This window comes from Symphalangus syndactylus, chromosome 14, assembly GCF_028878055.3.
Source record: "Symphalangus syndactylus isolate Jambi chromosome 14, NHGRI_mSymSyn1-v2.1_pri, whole genome shotgun sequence".
Lineage (NCBI taxonomy): Eukaryota > Metazoa > Chordata > Mammalia > Primates > Hylobatidae > Symphalangus > Symphalangus syndactylus.
The window spans coordinates 27,442,522-27,451,117 of NC_072436.2; the positions used below are offsets into that span (position 1 = coordinate 27,442,522).

The window sequence follows — 8,596 nt, forward strand, 5'->3', positions numbered from 1 at the left end:
TTTAACCTATCTGAGTATTTGTATTGAAAGTGGGTTTCCTGTAGAATGTACAGGTATATCTTGTATATTTCATTTACTCTGACAGTCTGTCTTTTAATTGGTGTATTTAGACCATTCACAGTTAAAGTAATTATTGATATAGTCGGCTTAATATCTACCATGTTTTTAACTATTTTGTTTACTTTTTTTATTTCTCTTCTGCCTTTTTAATTTTAATTGAGCATTTTTTATTATTCTATTTTATCTCTTAACCTATAAATTTTACCTCTTTTTAAAGGGTAGTCCAACAATTTTGTTATTTTTCTTCATATTTATTTTGTTTGTAGGACTCTTGTCAATGTAGAACTTTGTATCCAACAATATAAACAGGCACATTGCAAGTGATATTCTGTAGAAGTGAAAAAGACTGACTGATAAAACAAAACAAAACAAAACTAGACACCTGCATTATATGTTCTTTATATAAATAGTCCATCCTGAATAGCAGAATGAAATGCACACCAAATGCTTCTAAAAGTTTGTGTGCCTAGATCACAATTACAATCTTCACACACTGAAAAGAAAAAGAACAATAACACAGAACATAGTATTTTCAATGATTATAGCAAAATTAACATTTTCAGCCATTCACTGGCTTTTTAAGATCATGTTGGCAACTTACATTATATATATACAAGGGTTTGCTTGACTAAGGTCACTATTTCAGAAAGCTTTGAAGCCATTCTAGTAGCTTTTCTGCTAGTAGTGCCTTAGCATCATTAACTAGTGAATCTTGTAAATGTACCACAACAGATATTTTAATTTCAAAATCTTTCACAGCCAGAACTATACCCTATGTAATAACATAACATCAAGTGATTCCTCCAAAAATGTTGACCAGAATAGCCAGTACCTCTTTTTATCTGAAGTGATAAGCATAAATGATTCTGTTACTTGATGGAAATATAGCACTGCCATGAACAACAAGGAAGCTGGTTGGAGTCTGTTTATGAAGTTTTCTTATATCTATTGTGGTCATAGCCAAACCAGCACCATTTACTAGACAGCCTGTTTTTCCACTGAGGCCAATGTTATTGAGATGTGGCTTAGCTTCATCTTTGTTCCTTTCATCTTCCTGAGTCCAGTCCTGTAGATCAAAGATCTTCTGGCAATAGACTGAATTAGAATCAAAATTGATCTTTGTGTCCAAACATAGCAGATCTCCATCTGAATCTTATACCGTTGGGCTTATTTTTATCATGGTTGTGTTGTAGTTCAGAAAAAGATTGTAAAGCTTGACCATGTTTTCTGCCACAGAATCCACAATAGTAGATGGAAATCTTATATTCTGTGCAAGCTGGAGAGCTTGTTCCTTTTTGATGCCTTCTACGACATCAATAGCTCCTTTATGACATCAGGAGTCTCAGCAGAAACATCTTCAATGTTGACACCACCTTGCAAACTTCCTATTTATACTAGACCTTGAAATGACCTTTTCATTGTTACTGGAAAGTAGTATTCTCTCTGGGATATTTTTGCTCATAGATCAATACTTGATTGCATATTTTGTCCTTTTCTCCTGTTTACTTGGTAAACAACTTTTTCCCAATAATTTGAGAGGAAACAGCTTTTGCTTCTTGATATAAAACTATCTTCACTCCTCTTTTGGGACTGCTTTCAAGTGTTCCTTTTTCTCTACCGCAAGCAAAATTCTGTGCCATTATCACAACATCTTTAGAACCTAATTTTTTGACAATTGCATCAGCTTCATCTGGTGACTTTGCCACATATCCTTTGGAAGGGAGACACCAGCTTCTTGCAACAATTTCATGTTCATATATTCATGTAGTGAGAGATTCTTTTGCTGTTGCTGCTGTACTTGGAGTTATTGGTTATTAAACAGTTCAGAAATTCCCAGAACCTGGGCAATAGACTGTACTATGGTCTAGTCTGGGACTGATGGCTGTGGACAGCGGCAGCTAATTGTCAGCTATAGAACATGAAGGCCACCATTCCTAAGTCTGACCCTGTTTGCTCCTGCTGTGTGCCTCCAGCTGCTTTGCAATAGAGAATTTCCAATTCTCTTTTCCCTTTCCTTATGGCACTGCTATCATTCATTCTACTTATCCATATGCTGTAATCATCTGCTATGTTGTTGCTGTTATAACTTTAAACAAACTTTTTTATTTTGGATCAATTATTAATTAGAAATTAAGCTATTAGTAATAGCTTAATAAGACATTAATAAGAAAAAATAAGATTTTATTTTACCTTCATGCATTCCTTTGCTGACACTTTCTTTTCTTTGGGTAATCTTAGTTTTTGGCCTATATCATTTTCCTTCTCCCTAAAGAACGTTTCAAATTTCTAAGTGGGCAGGTCTACTGGCAATAAATTCCTTTAGCTTTTGTTTCTATGAGGAGCCTTTATTCCTTCATAACTTTTGAGGGATTACTTTACTGAATATATAATTATGGAATGGTGGTTTCATTCATTCAAAACTTTAAATATTTAACTCCATTCTTTCTTGTTTGAATGGTTTATGTTAAGAATTCTGATGTAAATTTTTTCAGTTTCTCTGTAGGTAAGTTTTTTCTTATCTCCTGTGCCTTCTTGCAAGATTTTCCATTTTGCATTTGTTTTCTGCAATGTGAATATGATATGCATAGATATAGGTTTTGCTTTTTGTTTATGTTTAGTCTTCTTAGAGTTCTGTGTGCATTCTGGATCTGTTGTTTGCTGTCTGTCATGAGTTTAGTTAAATTCTTAGCCATTATTAGTTTGAATATTTCATCTTCTCCATTCTCTCTTCCTTTTCTTTTCGATATTCCAATTACACCTCTGTTATACCTTTTGAAATTGTCCTTGGATTTCTTGTCCTGTTTTGTTCACACTTTTTTTTTCTTTGCATTTCAGCTTGATAAGTTTCCACTGACATATCTTCAGGCTCAGTGAGCCTTTCCATGACCATGTCCAGTGGCCCATGATGAGCCCATCAAAGACATTCATCATTCTGCAACAGTATTTTTGAGTTCTGCTATTTCTTTTATGTTTTCCTAGAGTTTCTTTGTCTTTGCTTACATTACTCCTCTGTTTTTGCATATTGTCTACATTTTTCCATTAGAGCCTTTAACATATTACTTATAATCATTTTAAATTCCCTGACTGATAATTTCAAAATCTGTGCCATCTGAATCAGATTCTAATGCTTGCTTTATCTTTTTAGACTGTGTTTTTTTCTTGTCTTTTACCTTCCTTTTAATTTTTTGTAGGCTGCACATGATATAGGTAATAGAAACTGTGAGGTAAAAGGCCATTAGTGTATGGTTTTATGTTAATCTGGCTAGGAGTTAAGCTGTGTTTTAATGTTTGCTTGTAGATGTAGATACCAGAAGCCTTAAATTCTTCTGATGTCTGTGTTTTTATCTGTTGCATTTGGCTGCCCTAAGAACTTGTTAGATAGATTTTGTACCTCTTTTAGCTGTTATCTACTGTTGTTATACTGGAGGCTGTTGGAGTACTGGTACTGTTTGGTGGAAAGGAAGCATTCTGTAATGTGACCAATCCTCAGCTTTTTAGTGGGCCTGGGTCCTTGGATTGTAGGCTTTACAAGTGTTTCTTAGCTTCACTCCACTCCATTTGGTAAGATAAAAAAGCGAGGGGAGGTTTTAGTTGGGTAAATGCCTTTCCCCAAGGTGAGATAAGGCGATGGTAAAATCTTTTTCCCTGGAGTGTAGATATTGCCATGGAGAACACTCTGGGAATAGTATTTATCAATGGTTACTTCTCCTTTTTCTTTCTTTTCTTTTCTTTTAAGACAGGATCTTGCTTTGTTGCCCAGGTTGGAGTGCAGTGTCGTGATCACAGCTAATGGCAGCAGCCTCAAACTGCTGGACTCAAACAATCTTCCTGTCTCAGTCTCCTGAGTAGCTGGGACTACAGGGTTATGCCAGCATACCCCCCTAATTTTTATTTTATTTGTTTATTTTTTTTTGTGGAGACAGAGATAGGGTCTCACTATGCCTAGGTTGGTCTTGAACTCCTGGGCTCCAGCAATACTTCTACCTTAGCTTCCAAAAGTGCTGGGATTATAGGCATGAGCCACAGCACCTGGGCTAGTGGTTACTTTTCTTTTTTCCTAGTCCAAACCTGGAAATAACCTTTCTTAGCTCTTCACATTAACAGCCTGGTGGCTTTACTAGATGTAAAATCCACACAATTTTTGCCATTATGAATTTGTTACTCTTATGCTAGTCCATAGTCAACCTCCAGAAATTTGTCAAAAGTTACCATTTGTGTGCTGCTACCAACTCATGGCTCCAGTGGCATATGCTTCAGGTAAGCAGATGTTTCCTGTGACTCTAACTCATAAATCTCTACAGACTTCAGGGTGAGTTTACCCTGCAGCCTCAATTCTCTGCTAGGTCTAAGAAAATTATTCTTGTAAGCACAGGAGTGTTGACTTCTAAGCTCTTTATTCATCAGAGCTGAAACTGGGAGTCACCAACTTATGTTTTAGCAAATTATATTCTAGTAGTGAGATCTTATTTATTATAATATTTCTTTGGTAAACGCGATTCATACCATGGGGATTAATTTACTTTCTTAGCTCCTCATTCTTACCCTTGTGATTTATCAAGGCTTCTCTAATTAGTACATCCCCTAAGGAAAGTTCAGGCCAAAAATATGATTGTCTCATGCACTGGAGGAGCCACAGGAAAAACTGCATCTTCTGGAGCAGCCCATTCTGCCCCTACAGTAGTGCTAGGTGGAAAAATCATAGCTGAGCTTGCTGCTTCCCCAATCTCTACCTTGCACTTTGAGACAGGATCTTTTCTGATGATCTTCTAGAGTACCAAAAGCCTATTAAAACAGTGATTCTAGCTGCTCAGGATGCTTTCATTAATGCAGATGCCTTTGAATCATCAGGAAGCATTTGACTGGAATGGGATGAGGATCCAGATTGTAAAGTCCAGCAGGTTTTCACAGGAATTTATCTGCCCTTACATTGTTTTGCTCCGAATAAAGCATGTTGTCTCCTTTTCTCCAACTAGGCTGGGTTGGTTCGTAGGGAGGTTGCTGCTTCCCTAACATTGATTGCTTTCTTTCTGTCATTCTTACGTCGTATGTTGGTTTCCTGTGGCCATGTAACAATGTTACGACAAATGTAGTGGCTTTAAACAACACACATTTATTATCTCACGGGTCTTTGTGGGTTAGAAGTCTGGGCACAACTTAGCTTGGTTCTCTGCTTCGGGTCCCACAAGACTGCAATCAAGGTGTTGGCCAGTGCTTGGGTCTCATCTCAAGGTTGACTGGGAAGATCCATTTCCAGGCTTATGTGGTTTTAGCAGAATTCACTTCCTTACAGTTGTTGGGGGTTTCAGTTTCTTGCTGGCTCCCTGTCTGTTGGAGGCTACCCCTAGTTCTTAGGTATATGCCAACGCAGCCACTTGCTTCTTCAAAGACAGTAAAGGACAGAATCTTCTCAGAGAGGAGAAGTCACAGACCTGTGTAATGTAATTATAGAAATGACATCTTATCATCTTTGCCATATTTTATCGATTAAAGGCAATTCATAGGGCTTGCCTTTATTCAAGTAGAAAGGATCACATAAGGTAAAAGGATCAAATAAGAGTGTGAATATCAAGTTATAGAGATCATGGGGGCCACTTTGGAGTGTTTCCATCACAAATAGTTGTCCTTTTATGTAATGCTTATAGTCACTGGTTGTATCTGGCAGATACACATAATGAAAGGAAGACAGCTAAAGGTGAGCGTCATAGAGAAATGAAGTCACTTTCATTCAATTTGACAAATGAATTTTTTTAAATGTAGACTACATGTAAGTAGTAATTATGTACTTAGCTATTGATATAGAAAATGCAAAAAGAAAGTCTTACAAATTCAGTAGTTTTAAAATAAAATAATGCTTATTTTACTTAGTATGTACATATATTTGAAAGGTACAGGCACATTCAGTAAGAGTCATAGTTACTAATTATACAAATCATGGTTGAAATAGTTAAGCTTTTGTAGAGGCCTTTTGTCATAATTCTGTCGACACTCAGTTCTCTTTGACATGCAAATTGTTTCTCTAGTGGGACACAGTGAAATTCCTCCCCAGAAAAACACATTCTGAAGAGAAAAGAAAACACTTTGCGTTTGAACTGTGATGTACATAACACAAACAGTGGGAATATAGATATATTTTCTGGAAGATGGCAGACATTGAAAAAGAATAATGATGCAATAAAATTGAGGAAAAAAACTTGTTTCCCAATAGTTGTTTTTCAAATAGCACATGCGCTATGGGATGTATGTGGAGGTTGAATGACAGAGAAAATATTCGCCAAAATAATATTGTGTGGATATTCCTAGCCAAAATTATCTTTGTGATTAGCTGACACTTGTAGCTGATCATTACTTGCTGTTACTTAAGTAGCTAAGGATGCCAAGGAATAAACAGAGCAGCAGCATACCAGAAAAACTAAAGAAATCCACTTCAAATGGATTAACATAATTACTTCAGCCAGAGAGTGACAACAAAGTGACAAAATACACTTGAAACATAGATGATTTTGTAGTCTACCTTCTGCTTGTACACACCTGTGCACTTTGTAAATGGCTCCATATGCTTAATCAAAAGAAATCTAATTGCCTTAATTTACTTCATCCAAAAGTAGAAGAGTAAATTATATGTTTAATTATAAACTTTCCACTTCGGGCAGCTATAATTAATGACTCAAGGAATTGTGCAATAAGCCAAAAGCAGTCTTTTATTACTCCTGAGATACCTGAACAACACCAGCGTTTCAGAGCCAGTCAGGCTCTATTAGTACAGGAATCAAAATGCCTACCTGAGGCATTAATCACGGAGCACTTCCAAGCAGAGACTTTTAATTATATGTGCTGTATACCATCCACATGGATTGTCTGCACTAGGGGATGGTAATAAATGTTCTATACTAAGTAATGATGACAGGGCTTTTTTATTTTTTTATTTTTATTTTTTAGTGAATTCCACCTTAAATTTCCATAACCTTACCAAGATATGGCCCCAGAACATGGAGAATTCCTCCCTCTAAAACATTTTTTAGGAAGCCAATGCCTTTGAAGACTGAAGTCTAATTTGTGTCTTCTATTAGAATTGGCAAATGCAATGAGAAGCATCTCTCCTCCTAGAGATCCAACTGGATTTTCTCTACACATCCAGAATTGCATTTTTAAAAGACACCACATCTATTTACCATATTGAGAGAGTGAACATATAGTTTATTGTCAAACACTGGACATTGCAGGACAACATGCATAAATTAGGCCTCTGCTAGGAAAATCAGGGATCACCTTACATGTGGCATAAAGTCAATTTAGTCCTTGATCACAAGAACTTCAGTGGATTATGCATGGCATAGCTTGATTATTTTTATATAAGTAGCACTATTTTATCATAGACGGAGCATGGGCTTTGACACAAAAAAGGTCTGGTTTTAAATTTCTGCCACTTACTAGCTAAGGAACTTCAAGCGTTATTTAACCTCTCTGAATCTTAGTTTTTTCATGTCTAAAATGGACACTTAAAGCACTTGTAATTATTAACTCAAATGTAATAACAATAAATAAAGCTCCAGGTATAGATGATATACTAGGCTCTCAACAATTGTTATGTGTTAAATAAATCTTTTTTTTTTTTTTTTTTTTGGTGAGATGGAATTTTGCCCTTGTCTTCCAGGCTGGGGTGCAATGGTGCAATTTTGGCTCACTGTAAGCTCCGCCTCCCAGGTTCAAGTGGTTCTCCTGCCTCAGCCTCCAGAGTAGCTGGGATTACAGGTGTGTGCCACCATCCCTGACTAATTTTTGTATTTTTAGTAGAGATGGGGTTTCACCATGTTGACCAAGCTGTTCACAAACAACAGACCTCAGGTGATTCACCAACCTCAGCCTCCCAAAGTGCTGGGATTACAAGCTTGAGCCACTGCACCCAGCCAGAGAAATCTTGAGAAAACTTAAATCCTCTTATTCACTCACCCAGAATTTCAAAATTTTAGGGTGTTAATGAAAACATTAATTTTGACTAATAGAAATAATGTAGTTTTAAAGGCACATTGCTTTGAGTGATGGGTCTACTGATTATTCTCTAGTCGCTCTCCCACCCTTTTCAAACTCTGCATCTCTCTGCCTTGCTCTGTGCCCTGGGAAGCTGCATCTGAATGACATCACCTGGGCTCCCTTGCCTATGACTTTCAGTTAGTTTTGCCAAGATGAGGCACTAGCAGATGAGAGGATGTGTGGAGGAAAAATATTTTAGAGTATTATTCTCCGTTTCTGCTTCACCATGGTTCTGGTTGTGTTGTTCTTCTTACACAATGGTTCTCAAACTTAAGTGCACATCTGATTTACCTGGAGGGTCTGATAAAACCCAGATTTCTTGGTCCCACTCCCAGAGTTTCTGACTCAGTAGATGTGGAGTAGAGCTTAGGAATTTGCATTTCCAATTAGTTTTCACGTGACAGTGGTGCTGATTCAGAAACATCTATTTGATGTCCGGTGCTTTATGATAGCAGGTTCGTAGGGCAGCCCCCTCCCCTTTTTTTGGTGGTGGGGGGCTTTCTCCTTA

At 37.0% G+C, this 8,596-nt stretch overlaps 1 pseudogene; it reads right to left on the minus strand.

Annotated features, from left to right (window-relative positions):
- Positions 1–697: 697 nt before the first annotated feature.
- LOC129462928 (succinate--CoA ligase [ADP-forming] subunit beta, mitochondrial-like) lies at positions 698–1,992 on the minus strand (annotated as a pseudogene).
- Between the last annotated feature and the right edge of the window lie 6,604 nt (positions 1,993–8,596).